General features: G+C 37.8%; 1 long non-coding RNA gene across 1 annotated transcript; it reads right to left on the bottom strand.

Moving 5' to 3' along the window:
- Nucleotides 1–1,040: 1,040 nt before the first annotated feature.
- LOC141630295 (uncharacterized) lies at nt 1,041–2,695 on the bottom strand. Its single transcript, XR_012537470.1, has 4 exons — nt 2,636–2,695; nt 2,495–2,536; nt 1,373–1,414; nt 1,041–1,105 (listed from the first exon to the last, which is right to left on the bottom strand). It is a non-coding gene; the product is annotated as an uncharacterized LOC141630295 (long non-coding RNA).
- Between the last annotated feature and the right edge of the window lie 17,808 nt (nt 2,696–20,503).

Genomic DNA, 20,503 nt, shown 5'->3' with positions numbered 1-20,503 from the left:
TTATATTATAATAGATGGGTACGTTCAGCTGAAACAGAATCCATCTGCAGAAATATATAATAGTTTGCACTTACATCGACAGCCCTAGCTTTCAATTCCTGGTCATCCTCGACACCTGCTGGTAGTTCTATCTGAATGAACTTCTTCTCAGAAGTTGAGCAGGAAAGAGGGGGTGGGGGCCTGATAGCAACAGTAGTTTGGGTTCACGCGGGTCGCTGAGGCTGCTACTATCCAAACTCCTTCCATAAGAGGGGTCTTGAAGGCACCTCGGATACCTGGTCTTAGACAAGGTTAAAGTACCCAATCCCCCTTGACCCACCTCAAATTTTACCCTCTCTACAAGCGAAGTTTCATCCCAATGCTTAATCAAAGGTAGATCGTGGCGGCACGGCTTACCCTTGTAATCATACCGCTGAAAGTAGCTTATCATGAGGAAGGGGATACACCCGTTCAACATTGTTACCCCCTTTTTACAGTCTGACCCCGCTTTCACCATCATGTCCAAAATATAAGAGCACCAGTCAAAATGCGGGATGGCTTTAGGATCTTCTACAGCCCTTAACAGCTTCCAATCTATCCCGCTGTTTGGGGTGGGTGCGAGGAATGAAGACATACAGAACGAAACAAATAGGCGGCAAAATTGATCGTCCGCCTCCTCGTACTCCAGAAGTTGCTTGTAAACTTTCGCTAAGGGTATTGCACTATTCCCTTTGGCCACCCCGTACGCTTGCCGCCATTTGTCCTTCAGCTCCTTATTCTCGGGATCGTTGGACCCCTTCTGCGAGCTCACAGGCACCAAAGGGAGAGGGTTGGGTCCGAAAGGTATCAAGAAACAGTCATGCACGTCATGCTTACTGATCATAAACTCCTTCTTCCGCGAAGCCCTGAACACATATGACCCGTCAGAGAAGGACTCCAAGAACAGGCGAACGTGTGCAAGTGGGAAGCTGCTAATCTTGAGCTCCAAAAGGCCACCAAACCCAATTTTCTTAACAGCGGACACCTGATCCTCATTAATCTTTTCAATGAGAGAGACAAGTCTTTGAGGTCGACACGAAACCGTGATTTCATGCACCCTCTTTACCCTTGGCTTGGCCTCAACCATCTAGGGAAAAGCAAGGACAACACACAAAATTAGACATACTGTAGTTGCAATTAGAGATATTTGGAACAAAGAAATAGACATATTGTGAATTAAAGTAATACAATAGATAGTCAGAGTTATACAAAATATAAGTAAAGTTATACATTCTGATAATAGAGTTAATCAGAAAATATCAAGAGTTATACATTCGACAAAGAAAAGTTATTCAAAATGAAATCAGAGTTATACAACAAATGACAACAGTTATAAAAAGGTCAAACTTTGAACCTGGGAATCAGCTCCCTTCTCAGTACTTGGTGCATCATCCATCTGTAGCTGACAAACAAAAAGGGATTCAGATTAACAGTACAGTTATACATATACATATAATCTGTAGCTGACAAACAAAAGAAGAGATAATCAGGAGAGTTATACAGAATAACAGTACAGTTTGACCTATTATTAAAATGTATAACTTCAAGTATATACTGTATAACTCTAGGCATATCCTGCATAACTCTAGGCAAATATTGTATAACTCCAGTTATACATTATGACAGCAGAAGTTATTCAACATGTAATCAGAGTTATACAACAAATGACTGCAATAGAATGTATAACTCTAGCAATAGAAAGTATAACTCTGGCCATGTAATGTATAACTCTAGCCATACAATGTATAACTCTGGCCATATATTGTATAACTCCAGTTATACATTATGACAAAGCAGGTTATTCAACATGTAATCAGAGTTATACAACAAATGACTGCAATAGAATGTATAACTCTAGCAATATAAAGTATAACTCTGGCCATATAATGTATAACTCTGACCATACAATGTATAACTGTAAGTATATACAGTATAACTCTAGCAATATAAAGTATAACTCTGGCAATATAAAGTATAACTCTGGCCATATAATGTATAACTCTGGCCATACAATGTATAACTGTAAGCATATACAGTATAATCTATAACTCCAGGAATAACTTCAGGTATAACTCTAGGTATAACTCCAGGCATCTAATGTATAACTCCAAAGTATAAATTGTATAACTCTAGCTATACATTGTATAAATTCAGGTATAAATAGTATAACTGTAGGCATATATTGTATAACTCTATGCATGGAAACTAATTAGAAGTATAGTTATACATATAACAATTAGAGTTTGACATTATGAAAAAGGAGTTGGTCACAGAATCAAAAGAGCTATACATCTAGAACCCAGAGTTATACATCTAGATACCAGAGTTATACATATTGCGTACTAAAGTTATACATCTAGTAACCAGAGTTTTACATTAAGTAACCAGAGTTATACACATTGAGTACTAAAGTTATACATCTAGTAAGCAGAGTTAGACATCTAGTAACGTATAAATCAAAATCAAAACTTTTAACCTGGATATCAACTCCCGTGTCAATACTTTCTACAACATCCATCTGTAGATGACAAACAATTGGGATTAGAGTTATACAGATATTTAATTGAAGTTACACATCATTCTATAAGAGTTATACAAACAAGACGAGATTTTTTACCTTCGATTCAGATTTCTTGGAAGATTTCTTGGCATTTTTCTTGGCAAAAACCATTGTTAATTATCAAATGACCTCGAATTTGATCTGCACAACCATAATTAACAATTGGACAAATCAACATCAGCAAACCCATAATTGAAGATTGAAAAATCAAATGAACTCTTTTTATGATAGTTTAACAAAGGCAATAATTAACAAAAAACAAACTACAAATCACTAAATAAGGAATGGAAAAAATACCTTATAAAAAAATGGAGACAGGCGAGTTTGCAGTCGAGTTGGAATTAATTTGTAGTGATGAAAATGGCGTTTGTTAGGATGGAGTTAATTGGTAGTGATGAAAATGGAGTTATCAGAATTGTGAAGAAAGAAAAGGAAGACGAAATGACAGGAAATAGAGGGAAAAATACCCGCAAGTTGTTTTGAATTGTCTAGAAAATGAGGAGGGAAATGATCATAGACTGATGGACAAACAGTGTAGCATGCATGGGTTAGTGGGTAAGAGGAGAGAGGTAAATCAAAAATATTAGTTTAATGGGGTTTAGTGGGGTTTGACTGCGAAATCGTGGCCATTGGTTTGATTGATCCAACCGTCCACATTAGGACTTATGGACTTAATATATCTAAGGACCTTAGTTGATCTCTTCTCTCTCTCTCTCTCTCTCTCTCTCTCTCTCTCTCTCTCTCTCTATATATATATATATATATATATATATATATATATATATATATATATATATATATATATATATATATATATATATAGAAATAGGATCTCGTGCGAATCGAAAGTTCGGTGCGAAGCTATTACGAACTAACTATAAAACCAATTAATTTGTAAGGCCCAACCAACTTCCCTGACTAAAACAAAAGCCCAAACATTTCCAATGACTAAGACAAAACAGTAACCCTTCTTTCTTACTCCCTTCTTCCGCACTTACCATCACTTGTCATCGCCGGCGAGCAATATCAATGTCGACGGATCACTGGCGACATTCTCAGACTCCGGCAACCACAAGAGCCGTCTCCAATCGCCGGTGTCGGACTACGATCCTAGTCTGAATACTCCGGCAACAACTCAATGAAACCGCCTCGCCATGTTCTCCCCTACCTTCCCCTCTCTCTCTCTCTTTCTCTCTCTCTCTTATATCTCACCACACTCTTATTCCCCGCGGCCTTACTGCATCACGACGGAAACATCATCAACGCAGCGACGACATAACCAGCGCCAACTAAACCTCCCGACTTGTTGGCCGATGGAGTTAGTTTTTTGAAATTTTAGTTCGACTTTTGTTGATCTATAACTCAAATGTCTAGTTTAAAGAGGAAATGAGTGATCGTTGACGGCGAAGATTATGACATCGATTTGATTCCGTCAACTATCAAAGTTGAATATTTATTGCCGCCAGCGTTGTCTGATTGTCGGAGGTCTCGGCGTGTTTTATTGTTGTTGTCGGTGGATGTATGGCTTGTAATGTTGTTTGGTTAGTTGTTTGTGTTCAATGGTGGCCGCGACAGTGTTGAGCGCTGATGATGACTCTATATATCACCGGCGTTATCTGAGGTGGCTGGTGACATCACAGGCGCCGCTCATGGTGGTCCGCAGTAGTAGTGGTGGTGGTGATGAGATGGTGGTAGGTGCCCGTTGGTTGTGGTAGTGGTGGTTGAAGGGTGGATACACAAAATATAAACCCAGATACATGTGGTATTACTACCGGATACATATGGTATTCATACCGGATACACAAATCGAGATGTGTATCTTACCAGTAATACCATGTGTATCCTTTATTATCTTGCTTGTCAGCCCATTTATGATGGTGTCCTGATGTGTAGCAATAATGAATGTCCAATTGTATAGTTCATAAGGAATGTACGTCTTGTGCTGCTCACTTTGATGGTGAGGGTAGCTTCTACTTCCCATATTGTGTATATAAACGCTGACTAGTTGAGTGTCATAAGGCGAAAGAGTGTACCATTTCGGCTGACAAGGCACTTGCAAGTTTTCTGAATATGAAGACAGTTGGAAGCACCGAGGATGTGAAGACTATTGGAAATTCGAAGAGAGAAAGAGCAGATGTAAGTGGTGTTACACTCCAAAAGGAGAGTCATCAAAATGGGTTGTCAATGAAGATGGATGTTCCTAAGAAACCTGATGAAATTGGAGGGTCTGACAGTGGAAGAGTAAGTGAAGGGATAATTAATTTAAAAACATTGAATAATGATCTTAATCTTGTAACTGATTATCCCGGTGAGACTCAAATCAGAAAGTTTGAAGCGACGGAAAATTGCAGTGGAATTGGAGGGATTAGGCAGACAAAGGAAGCAAACACAGATAAGCCTCATGGGAGCACTGTCTGTTCGGCAAGAAAAAAGAAATAACGGATAAAATGTAGTGTGTACCATTGTCCAAATCCATTGTTAGATACACTTCTTTAAATTGTTAGATACACTTTCTTACCTTACTAGATACACATCTATGACATGTTATATACACTTCTTTATCCTACTAGATACACTTTTTTACCTTTCTAGATACACATCTATGGCATGTTAGATACACTTCTTAAGATTGCTAGATACACTCCTTTACCATGTCAGATACACTCATCTGTCAGGCTAGATACACTGCTTTAAATTGCTAGATACAAGCCTTTACCTTGATAGATAGATACACTCTTTTAGATACATGTCTTTACCTTTCTAGATATATCTTGTGACACAAACCGTAAGGACTACTTAGATACGTAAAATAATAGTCTAGATACGTAAAATATTACTTGAAAAACCAGTTTAAGTAATTTCAACAACTAACTTATACGTCATTTACCCGCAATTTGATTGGTTTATTACTTTATGCTTATGCATATCTAGTTACCATCTCATCCAAGCTTAACCTAATTATGACCATAATCAGTAATTGAGGACGCTCATTTTTGGAGTGTAAAACTTTTATTTGCATTTTATCGAAGATTTCAATCAAAAAATGGTAAAGCTAATATCACATAACAAAACAGACTAACATTAACAAAATCATAAGTTTGGTCGATTTCATTGTCACGAAAGACAAATAATTGTAGTTAGCTAGATACACTCCTTTTAAGTTACTATATAAATATCTTTAGCTAACTATATACACTTCTGCAAGTTACTAGATACACACATATAGCTAGCTAGATACACATTTCTATCATGCTAGATACACTCATTTAAGTAACTAGATACATTTCTTTAAATTGCAAGATACACTCCTTTAAGTAACTAGATACATTTCTTTAAATTGCAAGATACACTCCTTTAAGTAACTAGATACATTTCTTTAAATAGCTAGATACACTCCTTTAACTTAATGCATAACTTTCACTTGCTAGATACACTTCTTTAAATGACTAGATACACACCTTAAACTAGCTAGATACACTCCCTTCAAGTAACTAGATACATTTCTTTAAATAGCTAGATACACTACTTTAACTTAATGCATAACGTTTAAGTTGCTAGAGATCACACTCAATAATGTTCATTGGCTCCATCAGAAAACAGAAAGGTAGCCAGGCATGCATACAAGAAAATAACCACAAACAAAAGAAATGCAACAAGAAAACCATTGTTTTTTCATTTAATTTTCAAAGATCACATACAAGAAATTCCCCGCCTTTGGTTTCTAACAACTGCAATTTAACATTCGATTCTGGAAGGTAAAAGTACAAACAAGACACATAAAACTATTTTCCTAAACCAACTCCTCTAAGGCTATAAAACAAACCAACAACAACCACTCGCAGAGTCAGAGCCAATCGCGCTGCTGCAACTTAAGAGGCAAATAAACCAATCGCGCTGCTGCAACTTAAGAGGCAAATGAACCTTGTCAACTTAAACCAATTGAATTGTAGTTAAACTATGTTTGTTTCTAGTACGGAGTAATAATAAGTATACAACTAATTGACTAATTCTTTTTTTTGGGTATAATCTAAGCTTTCTATTAATGATCATCAAAAACGATTTAAATGTACACTGCTAGTAAACCAGGAGCAATTACACCTGGTCTACAACGTCAAATTGCTTCAATTGAGTATGAAAATAATCTAATAACCTCTACAAGCCTTTATGTTTAAGAAAATGCTCATCACTTATACTCAAGGGGTATATTTATCTGCATCATATTCTTCCCCTAACCTCACTTTCAATGTTGTTACTGAGTACATTCGGCCTTCACACTGAATTCTCCAATCTAGTGATATTCCTGATCTGTTTCCAAACCCTTAATAACCGGCCATGATCAAAGTGCACCTGAAATTCATTTGAACCTCAGAGCCCGTACATCTCTGACACCACTCAAAGGCCCTCCCTCCTAGCATGTTAGTGCTTTAGCGTTGTTTAACCCCTGCAATCACCCTGCTGCTGTGTGTGCATTAAAAAAAAAAAGATATTTTTTGAGTTTCAGAACTGTCACCAGTCACCACACAAACAGCTATGGTCATCTTCACAGATATCCAGGCTAGCTAATTTATTCAACCTCCAATTTCTCCCAACTTTGTACCTCCTTGTACTGTAGATTTGATCATCTTTCAATTTCCAACACATTGTAACAAAATCATCATAATTGATATTCAGGGTACCCTAATATAAAGCATCCCTTTCTATCTCCACAAAAGAGATAAAGGGCTTAACTGTCACCTGAAGATAAGCATATAGCAAGTATGAATTACCATCATAGAACTCACCGTAGTTGCTAGTGGTCCAAAGGTGGACAACTCTACAACATCAGATTTTGAAGCATGGCTAAACGCTCTCGTCTAACATTTATGATGACCAAATGATGTTAATAGGAGGCATCCAACGCATCCACTTTTGCAAATAGTTGCTGCTTGTGAGTGAAATACTCATCCTAGACTTCATGGACGGGCAAAGTAGGCTCATAATCAACCCTTTCTTTTATAAAATCTGGAAATAGCAATTCATCAAGTACATTACTTGGGGTATATTTTCAATGTCGATAACCGCCAACCAACCTACAGCCCCCTCCAATAGACACCGCGCCCATAGAAGTCGGTTTTATCCCTGGATCTAGGAACTGATAGGAATGAATATAGGAGAAGAAGAGAAGCGCGCGGTTGCCGACAAGATCGAGTAGTGACGTTAGGTGAATGGTGGTGCACGTAGGTGGCGGCCGGCAGTGCGCCTGAATCTGGGCAGTCGTCGGTCCGTCGCCGTCGTTGTTGGTGCTCCCTGGCGGTAGCGAGTATATGAAGATACGGGATGAGGGAGGATGACTGGATAAGAGAGCAGTGGGATTGGATTTTATTTGTTAGAATGGGTTTTTGAGTTAGTTCGTACGGTTCGCACCGTACTTTAGTTCGCACCTGACCCCGACCCTATATATATATATATATATATATATATATATATATATATATATATATATATATATATATATATATATATATATATATATATATATATATATATATATATATATATATATATATATAGATATATATATGCAAGATTCGGTGAGGTCACATAAATATTTGAGTCTCATGAGTCCACTTATGTATCACAGCCTATACACAAGTACACAAGAATATCAAACACTACACGAAACAATATCACAGCTTATACTGAACAATATCACGGAAAATATGCAACGAAAATAGTAAAAAGAAGGCTTAAAACTATTGTCAGTGACACTACTCGTCGACCGCAACCACCCACGGCCCACCACCACCCCTTTACCTCCCCAACAACCACCACCCATAACCCACCACCACACGTTCACCATCACAACGGCGCACAAGTCCGTCTCACGACCATCGCTACCACCCCTCACTAACATACAATCAACGATCCTTCTTCCATTAACCTCCATCTAAGAACAATGCTGCCGTCGTTAAATTAGGGGTCTCATTGCCGGTGATGAAGGAAATAGCCGAAGATAAAGAAAAGAACAAGAGAGGAAAAAATATAAAAGAAGTAATATGCGATAACTCCGACGAACACGCTGCCAAAATCGACTCACCGACGGGAAAGTGTGCGAGGATGATGATGTTTGTCGGAGCTCTGGCGCTGGCACTGATTGGTGTAAGAAAAAGTATGAGAAAATAAGTTAATAACAAAGGGCGAATCTGGTTCGGTAAGAGTGATATTGTTTAATATGACGCGTGATATTGTTTAGTATAACCTGTGATATTGTTTTCCTGGACTCACGGACTTAAAATAATAGGGTGGACTCATGTGATCCTATATATATATATATATATATATATATATATATATATATATATATATATATATATATATATATATATATATATATATATATATATATATATATATATATATAGAATTAGGATCAACTAAATCCTAATAATAAGAGTGACTCCATAAGTTCCATTGTGTACCCTTAGATCTTGCATATGAATGGCTTAGATTAAAAGTAAAAAGCAACTAATAATATTATTCTACTGGCTATTGTAATTACCTCTCTCATCCTACCTTCATAGGTCATGAGCATGCATGCAGGTTGTCAATCAACCATCACACACGTCCTATTGCCTTCCCCCCCTTTCTCATTTCACTCAATTATTCAAAAAATAAATTCTTCCCCAAATTAAACTGCTCAAAAAGAAACTTCACCCCAATAATAATCAACCGTCTCAAAAATTAACTGCTCTCAAAATCTCCTCACTCTTTCGCTATTTTGTTACCTGATTATTGGTTTCTTCTCCATTTTCTTCACTCACTTGCAAGTTGCCATTATCGTCCATTTCGATTAATTTTTTTTAGGTTATAAAGGTAATCGTTTTTTTTGCTTTTTAGATTTTTATGGTTTTTTTTCTTCATATATGCTGATTATCCATTTTTTATAATGATTAATTTGATAATTTATACCTCGTATAACTTCATTTTTCAAATTTTACACCTAAGATTATTTTGTTTCAAATCTTATACCGAAAATCCTGTTTTTTTTTTTTCAAACTTAATACGAAATCATAAAAAAAGACATAAATGGACCATTTTACCCTCACTAATTAAAAATCAGTCATATCCCCACACCCACTTACCCATTAATTCTCACATACACCCCAAATCATCACCACAAACCACCGTGTCCGGTTCTCCGCCTCTGGTGTCACCATCGCCGCCCCCACGTGGCATGTAGCTAACGACCCATCGTATTGCTACCCTCCACTCATTTAATTCCGTTCACCAGCCACAAAAACCATTCCTCCATCCACTAATTTTTGGTCGCTTAACTTAGTTGTAGAAACCATGGTGGTTCTGATCGATATAAAGGATCGATCTGATGAGCGATAGAATAAAGCTGATGGAGCGAGGCTGAAGGAGACCATGGTGATATTGGTTGTACCCGATGGTGCTGATTTGGTGGGACGATGCGTCGTTTATAGAGTTGCTCAATGGGCGAACAAGGGCGAGGAGGGCGGGTTTCTCGAGCCTTAGTGGTGGTTGAACAGTGGATGCCAATGGTCTTGTGCTGGTACGAATCGATACACAAGTGCACGAGTTTGGGTGGCCGATTATTGTGTTTGTTTGGTGGGTTAGATGATGGTTAAATTGTGTAAGAGAGGTGATAGTGATGGGATAACATTGTGGTGGATTTTTGATTTGAGGAGTTAAATGTGGTGGATGATTTGGTAAGTGAGGGTAAATTGGTCAATTTATGTCCTTTTTTTACATTTGGTATTGAGTTTGAAAAAAAATAGGATTTTCGGTATAAGATTTGAAACAAAATTATGTTAGGTATAAAGTTTGAAAAATGAAGTTATATGAGATATAAGTTATCAAATTACCCTTTTATAATTTATCCATTTGCAGTTCAATTTATTGGCTAATGTTATGTATTCGCCATTGTTGTGTGTACTATTCTATTGGATTACTGTATTGGCTTACTGTATTTTGATTGTTATGTTCATATTAATTTAGATTACCCATATATTGTAGGACATTTACATACCCAGATAACTATTTTGTTGTATAATTGTTATGTTTATAGGCATTTTTCCAAGTTTGATACATTTTAAATTTAATTATGTTAATATTAGTTTGAATTCAAATTTATACATTATGAACAATTGTTTTTCTCAGTTTAGGTTCATTATTATTGGTTTAGTTTATGATTTGAGAACAATTTACTGGTCTTTATTACCTTGTAATTGTAACCCGTGATGTTTATTAAAATTATACTTTTGTTTGTTAAAATTACACTTTTGGTTATTAAAATTACACTTTTGTTTATTAAAATTACACCTTTTTTTGCTAAAATTACACTTTTTTTTTTTTGCTAAAATTACACTTTTGTCAGCTAGAATTACACTTTTGTCAGCTAAAATTAAACTTTTGTCTGTTAAAATTACATTTTTGTTTATTAAAATTACACTTTTGTTTGATAAAATTACACTTTTGTTTCTTAAAATTACACTTTTTTTTTCTAAAATTACACTTTTTTTTGCTAAAATTACACTTTTTTTTTGCTAAAATTACACCTTTTTTTTGCTAGAATTACACTTTTGTCAGCTAAAATCACACTTAGACCTGGCAAAAGTATACCGAACCCGAAAAACCGATCGAAAATACCTGAATCGACACCTGACCGTACACCCGAAAGGTATAACTGAACTTCACCCCAAAACCTGAATCGACCTGAATTGATTCGAAATCGAACCGAATTTGTAATATCCGAAATAGACCCAAGATCGAATGAACCTGAACTGTTTCAACCTGAATTGTTTTAATCCGAACCGATATATACCTGAACCGATTTAAACCCGTACATTGATGACAGAAACCCAACATTGAAACCCGAAATGACCTGAATGTACCTAGGCGTCACATTTAGAGTGTCTTTTTGTACATGAGTGTCACCTCTTTTACGTCAATGAATTAATATTATACTGTAGTTATGCAAAAAACTTTATTTATTACCTTTTTTTAAAAAAATTATTCGTATTATATCCAATCTTTTGAATAAAGACCTAATCCCTTGACATCCGATCCGATTATGACCTGACTCGAATCTCATCTGCTCTGATATTGACCCGACTCGAACCTTATTTGCACCGATATTGACCCAACTCGAACCTGAACCAACCCGAAATATCTACAACCGATTAAAAGTGAAAACTGAATCCAACCTGAATTGAACCGAACTGAAATCGAAAAAAAAGATAAACCGAAATAACCCGATCTGAAAGAACTCGAACCGAAACTTATCCGATTGACCCGTTTGCCACCTCTAATCACACTTTTGTTTATTAAAATTACACTTTTGTTTGCTAAAATTACACTTTTGTTTCTTAAAATTACACTTTTTTTTTTCCTAAAGTTACACTTTTTTTTGCTTAAAATTACACTTTTTTTGCTTAAAATTACACTTTTTTTTATGTAAATTACACTTTTTTTTTGTGTTGTAGTCATCAATTAACTGTAATTTAATTATTGTTTTCTTCACCAGATGTCAGACCATGAGGAGGTTGAAGTAGGCAAGACCAAAAATTCTAGGGTGTCGGTCAAGTGCCGCCCAAAGCAACTTGTTGAGCTGGTCGAAAAGCTGAATGCTGCTCAGCGAGCGGCGGTACGCAGGATTGGCATTGGAGGTATATTGGAGCTGAAGCTTAAATCATATCCGTTGGGTTATGTTAAAGATTTTCTCAATGCATTAGCGATGAGTCGTATGTTTTCCGGGCCTCTAAACGGAAAGAGTTCATGGTCAAGAAGCATGATGTATATGACTGTTCCATGTTACCGCTTGATCCTAAAACCATTGAACTAGTACCTACGGGCCGCCAAAAGGATTCTCAAGCGCCGGAGAACAAGCGTTTGAAAAATAAATGGCGGAAAGCGTACAATGTTCAAGGGGGTAACGAGGGGCTGGATTTTGGAATTATCTTCAACGATATCTTAGAAAAAAAATACAAAGATGGAGGTCCTCAATTTTCCAGGCTGTTTGTTCTGCTCAGCATGTCATCATTCCTCACTCCAACTTCATACAGCGGGATTGACTTTAAGCTTTTGAAATCCGCAGTATGATTGGTGTAGTTATATTCTAGAAAACATTGTCAAGGCTGCGGCGGCTGTTGGGGAAAATAAAACGTTCCTGCTTGGGTGTATCCCTTTCTTAATGGTTACGTATTTTCAACGTTATGATTTCCGTGGTAAGAGTGATGTGACTCATATTTGCGCACATTTAGTCCCCTAATTGAACCCATTTTGCATACTAATATAACATTCCATAGCCATTTTATCCGTCAAATGCTTCCTATTTTGCTTTCCTAGTGCATGTCGTATGTTTTGTAGGAAAGAAGATAATTAGGCGGAAATTCCCGTCTTTCGTGCATACTTGGAAGCTTATTGATGATATTAGATGGACTAGTATGAAGAGGAGGCAAGAATTAAAGACTAATTTCACAAGAATAAGAAGAAAGTGAAGAGAAGGATTCTGAAGCAGAATACGAGCGTCCAAGCCTTGAAGACGTTCGGATTCCCTTGCTATAATCCGAGCGGATTTGCCAAAGACGCTCGTCCACCTCTGCAACAATCCGAGTGGATTCCCCTCCTGGGCAAGCGGATCGTGGCGTCTTCAGCTGAGATGCTCATCTCTCCGAAAAGACTAGCAATTCCCGGCTTATAACTCACAAATGTTAATTACTAATTTAGCCTTAGTTAACCTAATGAAGCTCTACTATATATACCCCATTTGTAAATAATCAAAGCATGAAGTTTTTAGAGTAGAGAGCCTTCACATTAGAAATTCCTTTAAGGTTAGATTAGGAATAGATTAGAATAGATTACTCTTTAATCTTTCCACAAATTTCACATTAATCTCTCCTTAATTACTGTTGAAGTTTGTTACTTTTGGGTAATTGAAGATTATTGGGTTATTATTGGAGGATTGACAACCCTTCATCAATCAATCAAATTTCTTCTATTATTCTTTGCATTATTATTTTGGAATCTCCATAGGTATAATTCTCTTAATCCTTGTTTTAATTATTGTTAATCTTTCTTACTTGTTCATCATGTTTTACCTTGTTAATATGATTGACAACCTTATTAGCATGTTAAACTTGATAATGAGTGAGTAGTCCTTTAGCTAGGATTAATGGGTAATTAAGGGAAACCAACATGGGGTTAGTCATGCTTAATCTAATATGTTTTCCCAATTAAATTGCGTGCTTGTTGTGATGTCAACTTTATGCACATGTTATGTTTGATGAAATGCTAAGCCTATGAATCCTTGCATTTTCACCATCTCTTATCTACTCAACTAGACTTGTAAGATATAAACGAACTCGAGTCTTGTTAGACCATGCATAGAAGTTGAATAGGGGGAAAGTAAGTCGACTTGTAGGTGTTGTACAATCTAATCGATTCGGCTCCGGGACCCAACTCTTCCTATAAACCGTAAGACATAAACCAACTCGGTTCCTCCACAACATTAATTGCTTGGAACTTTGTAAACATGTTTGTATGATCAACACCAATAATCCCCTATGACCCCATGATATCCTAGTACTTTTAATCATTTGTTTACATCCTTTCTAGTTCATTGTTTGCTTTACTTTATTGCTTGTATTAGCCTAGGATACAACTACAAACCCAAATCAATCGTGACACTAGCATAAATTGAGATAGATAGACTTAGAACCCAAAGCACACCGTCCCATGGATCGACCTCGACTTACCACTAACTAGTTGTTTGTTGAGTATTATAAATGTGTTTTGATTGGGTGTACAACGACACGCCCACGTCAAAAAATGGCGCCATTGCCGAGGATGGTGCTATGTGATTAAGTTCTTACTTGTTTGTCTATTTTGATTTTGCTTTCACCTTGAGGAATTTGTTCCTCAAGGATTGTTCTTACCATTTTTGTGTAGTTTCCAAGCTTGTAGTTGTTTCCTTGTCTTAGCTATGATGGCTCAAGACTTGACATATGGAGTATGTGTTGGATCTTTTGAGTATGACTATGGGTATGGGGAGTTTGAGAAGCAGGTCAACACAAACCTACCTTACTATTTGTACGATGAAAATCCTAACCACTACCCCAAATTTTCCCCCCAAAATCACCACATCCAATATCCACAACAACCACCCACTCAATACCCACTCTATAATGAATTTCAATTGCCACAATACAACCACTTTCACACTTACCCACAACAAGAAGATGAACCCATTCAAAATGTGATTCTCCAAATGATGGGAGATCAACAAAACTTCTTCAAACAAATGCTAGAGGAGAGCCAAAAGAGGGACAATGTTCTTCAAGGCATTGTTGCCCAAGGTGAGGAATTGGAGATTCAAATTGCCCAAATTAAAGAATCCCAAGCAACCACTCCCCACCATTCCTTGGACATTGATCGTGAATGTGAATTTAAAGTAGTAACTTTTGACATGGAAAATGAAGAATGGGAAGAGCCAACCCCGTTGAGCTCTTGTGAGTATGAAAGTGTGATATTTGATGAAGAAGACACAAGGTTGAGTAAGCCAAATACTTTTAGCCTTTGTGAGTATGAGGGTGTGTCTTTTGATGTGAACATTGAGATGTTGGAGGAAGAATTAATGAAGGAGAATGAAGCCCCCATTCATGATTCATATGAAGATAGCAATGATGATGAGGCCATAGAAAGAGCCTATGAAGAATACGTGCCTTACAAGGACCGAGAGGGATGGACTTGTAATATCACCTTGCTTGAGGAACCTATCCTTGAGACATTTGAGATATCCTATCATGAAGATGAGTGTCCTTTCCCTATCTCCCATGAAGACTACTTGACACCTACCATGGAGCCAATGATTGTTGAAGAGGATATGGTAGACCTTCTTCAAAAAGTTAAAGCATCATACAAAAGCTACTTGGTGGAAAAGCTCAAAGAGAAACTTGCACGTGAAGCTACTTGTGGAAATTTGGCATCCACAATGCCAACTTCTAAGGAACTCGATCATCAAAGCCATGACAATTATCCTTCCACCTTGGAAGGATTGAAAAATCAAAATGCTATTACCGTTACCAAAATTGAAGAAGAAGGTGGTGAGTTAGAGTCTCCGGACAAATACGAACCATACTTCATACCTAGTGTTGACGAGAATCATAGGCTTATTTATTGGAAGCATTGGGAAAGCTCTAGTACCAAGGACAAGGTGAAAGAAAGAACATATGACAAACTTCCTTGGCCAAATTTCACGTTCAAATGGAGCAACCCATACTTGTGCTTATTTGGAGCTTGTTCACAAGCTTTCGATCTTCTATTGAGAGCCTTGAGCTCTATGGACAAGAATTTCTACAATTTGAACTAGTTTGGTGGAGTCCTATCTCAAACCACCATTTGTAAGATATTTCTTGAAATTCTACTTTGTATAATATTGTACATTTTTGCATTTTTATTTAATTTCTTGCATGAGAGTAGTGAGAGAGAGTTTTCTTACATTTTTATTGAGCACAATTTCAGAAAAAGATAGGGAGGAACAACAAATTGGTGAAAGGGTATGATTTTGCAAAGAAAAGAAAGAAAAGGAAGAAAAACAACGGAAAGACGCTCGTCCCGAGGGCTGGACGCTCGTCCAAGGCCTTCATCCGGGTACTGTTCGGCGCCGTCACAGAATCCGAGCGGATTTGGCAAAAGACGCTCGTCCATAGGGAAGACGCTCGGATTGCATTTTGGACGCTCGTCCTAAAAGACACCTGAAGAAAAGCTCTGGGACTGTATCAAAATCCGAGCGGATTGTTGAGAAGCCGCTCATCCGAAGTTAGACGCTCGTTTAAGACAAAAGACGCTCGTCTTCCGCCTACTTCAGAAAATGCAAAGTTCCTGTCACGAAATCCGAGCATATTTTCTGTAAGACGCTCGGATTCTACAGAGGCAAGACGCTCGTCCCGCAAGGAAGACGCTCGGATTCTGGCATTTTTCTCGAATTATCCGCCCAGGCCCCACCCGTGTCCGCTCGTCTTCCCCCTTTTTCTATAAAAACACCCCATTTCTCCCTCATTTCCTCACCTTATCTAACCTTAAATCACTCATCTTCATCCCCAAAAACACTCCCCTCACAATAAAAGCCAACAAAAACCCCAATCTCCCAATTCAAGATGATGAATCTCAAGGGCAAGGCTAAGAAACTTGTTGAATCCGCCGCTAGGAAACGCAAGGGTTCATCCTCTTCATCCCCACAAGAAAGGGTGCCTCCAAAGAACTTCTGCCCCATCATGAGAGGAGGGATAGAGCAACTTGAGTACTTCCCGGAGGTACTCTTCACCTCCGATGCCCACCGTAAGAAGTTTGTCGAGTTGCTAGGTAAGCACTATGAACCCACTCAGTTTATTGACACTAGGGTGTTAGAAACCCTTAGGATAAGGTACCATACCGAGATGTTCTTTGATGGCTTAGGGATTGCAAAATTATTCCATGCCCATGAGGGGACGTACCTTAGTCTCACCCTGGAATTTTTGAGTAGCCTTCGTATTGTCATGAACACTCAAACCAATGTAAGCATGGAGTTTAGGTTGTGCAACCTAGACCATAGCCTCACAATTGATCAATTTGCTCACATCTTCGGTCTTGTTGTACCAACCGACTATACCGACAAACCCGCCGATTTCGATGTGGACCTACTTTGGAAGGCTATTTCCGGGAGGGATTTTATCCACCAAAAACAGTGATATACCTTTGCTATCCAACACCCGGTGATTCGGATCACCGAACGTTTCGTAGCCGGCACCATCAATGGGAGGTATGAACAAGATAAGTGCACTCTCATTGATTTAACATTCCTTGAGTCCTATCTAAATGTTCGGGGAACGAGGCGATACAACTTCAATACCCCCTTGAGATGCTTACAAGGTTCTATGACTTTTCTCAAGGGAGCACCCAACTCAAGACCTTCGTGATAGGAGGTCTAATTACTATCTTGGCTAACTTCCTTTGCCCCGGGTTCAACTCCCGTGAGACTTATGCTCCTCTTGAGGGAAGTACTTTGATTGATGAGGACGTCGTCTTCAACCACCACCGGTGGTGTGCCTACACTCAAGACGGGAGTGTAGAATGGTTCACAAAAGGGTGCACCTCCATTATTCTTTCGGGGTGGAATATACCGGGCACCGACCTAAGATTGAGCTCGTATTCGCCTAGGCCAAGCTACCTTCTCGATATCCAAATCATCGGCAATCCCCCTCAAAAGGAAGAAGCACCCCGCCAACCACAAATACCTCGTGGGATACCGGCAAGGCCTATTCCCCCACCTTCCTATGTGCCTATCCCACCATACCCTACTCCTTATACACAATTCCGGCCGGAAATCCCCAATACCCCGGGTATTAATGACCTGATGAACCTTATGAATAGAGTTGATCTCGGGGTACATGAAGGGAGGATCGATAACTACATGGCCCTTTATCCCCAGTACTATCAAATGGCACAACAAGGGTATATTGACCATAATGGCCCTCGGCCCTCTTGGGCCCAACCACACCTCTTGTTCCCTAATCAAGGGGACCAAGCCTAGAATCTTGGTGGCCAAGGTGGAGGGAATTCTAGCCAAGGAGGAGGGTATGACCAAGGAGGAAGTTCTCACCGGTATGGCTATCCTCAAAATGATGATGACGAGTGAAAGATGCCTACCTCATCACCTCCATTTGTATGATACTTTTCTCTTCCTCTCTCTTTTGTATATATATTGCATTTAGTTTAGCTTTCACTTGCATTTGTATTATATTTCATATTGCATTTACATTAGTTAGTTCATATAGTATAGTTGCATTGTAATATATCTCACATGATTCATATAGTTAGTTGCATATAGATTAGCATTCATGCATAGCCACTAATGGCCAAACCTATTCATTTCCACACTAGAGATAGTGTTTAAATCGGTTTGGGGAGGTTTGATCATAGGTGACCATAGTTTACTAGAGAACATGCATCATATAGTGTAGTTTAGATTGCATTCATTCATTCTATATGTCATATAGAATTGCATTTAGTTAGAGCATGCATTCATTCATATCATATCATTGCATTTGTACTTCAATTTCCATAAAATCAAAAATCCAAAAACATGTTTTTCCTTTTTCATTCCTACTCCTACATGTACATTGAGGACAATGTCCAAAATAAAGTGGGGGATGGGAATTTATATTCCAAATGCATAAAAATTAAAAAATTTCGAAAAATCACATAAATATGTCTTTTAATTTCATAAAAACAAAATCCTTAAAAATTTGAAAATTTCAAAAACCAAAAACAAGTTCATTTCCTTTGTAGTATAATTTTGTATATATATTGTTTGTATATATTGTGTTTGTTCATCCTTTTTCACATTGATTGACTATGCCACATCCGAGACATGAGGATATTGAAGACCGCATGGTATGATCTTTCCAATCTCCTTTTTCCTCTCTATGTTAATGACTATGCGGCTTTATTTTGATTGATGTGGTATAAACAATGTGAAATTAGGATCGCATTTAGTTTATTTGGCATACTAGTTGGTAGAATCATATGCATTAGGATGTATAAATGTTAGTTGCATCATGGCATATAGTTGCATGTTAGAAAAATTTTGTGAAACCGTCTACTTGGGAAGCTTGACAAGTGTATATAGGCCCTAGTAGATGCTTTTTCTTCTTAAGACTTTGCTTGTTAGAATACTTGTAAAACACCCTAGGATTTGTCATGCTAGTATCCTTTGACCCATGGATTAAGGCCTAGTCAAGAGTACCTTGTGGTGTGATAACTCCTTGGCTACCATTTATTCCAAGGTGACCCTTGAAACCATGCATCCATCATCCATGTTCTACCACACATTTTGTCATCAAAGGGAATGGGCACAAAAATTGTTCAAAATTTGAGTTCAAGAAATGAAATGAAATGAAAAGCCAAAAAGTTTGCAAATGCATCAAAAGAAAAGAGGAGTAACAAAAATACAAACTCCTAAAGCTTCAAATATAAGGCACCCTCCTTACTAATTGGGGTGACTTTGAAAATGTTCAAAAGAAAATGCAAAAAGTTGAAAAGTTGTCAAGTATTGAAATGCCAAAAATCAAAGAAATGGCAAGAAAAAGTTCTCAAATGTCAAATGCCACAAGAAATTGGGGGGAAAAACAACAACAAAGCAAACTCCCAATTGAAACTCAAATACTATTGATCCCTTTATCCATCGTATCCATTTTTGTGCATGGTAGAGAGGGGACGACCCTTCTTCTTGTCTAGGCAAGAAGGGGAATTCCGCGATCCTCTACTGTTTCTAACACCATAAGAAGTCTATTCTTGACAAAACATTTAACGATTGAGGACAAAGGTACCCTAGCTTGACACAACTTGGAGGTGATTTATTGGTATACTTCTAGGCTTAGTAGTTTGAAGAAATTGCATCTATGAAGGAGTGTGTACCCTTGAATAGCTTCCCTTGTAGATAATTTCCGCCACTTAGATGAGGAAAGTGGCTATTCTTTTGTAGATGCATCCATTACTTGATTTTGTGTGCTTTAATGTTTAGATGTGTCGCCATTTTGGCAAGACCCACCTTGCCTTGAAAGAAGGCATCCTACCTCATGGTTGTCTTGTTGTGAGTTGAAGGGGGGAGTGAGACCCGCTAATTGTCTCATATCGGCTATATTAGTAGGTTAGTTTAAATAAAGGTCTAGTTTTAGTCACCTCTTTACTCGGGACGAGTAAAGGTTCGGTTTGGGGATATTTGATGTGACTCATATTTGCGCACATTTAGTCCCCTAATTGAACCCATTTTGCATACTAATATAACATTCCATAGCCATTTTATCCGTCAAATGCTTCCTATTTTGCTTTCCTAGTGCATTTCGTATGTTTTGTAGGAAAGAAGATAATTAGGCGGAAATTCCC

The sequence above is a fragment of the Silene latifolia genome, chromosome 2 (genome assembly GCF_048544455.1).
Source record: "Silene latifolia isolate original U9 population chromosome 2, ASM4854445v1, whole genome shotgun sequence".
In the NCBI taxonomy this organism is placed as follows: domain Eukaryota; kingdom Viridiplantae; phylum Streptophyta; class Magnoliopsida; order Caryophyllales; family Caryophyllaceae; genus Silene; species Silene latifolia.
This window is presented reverse-complemented; position numbering and strand designations above follow the sequence as displayed.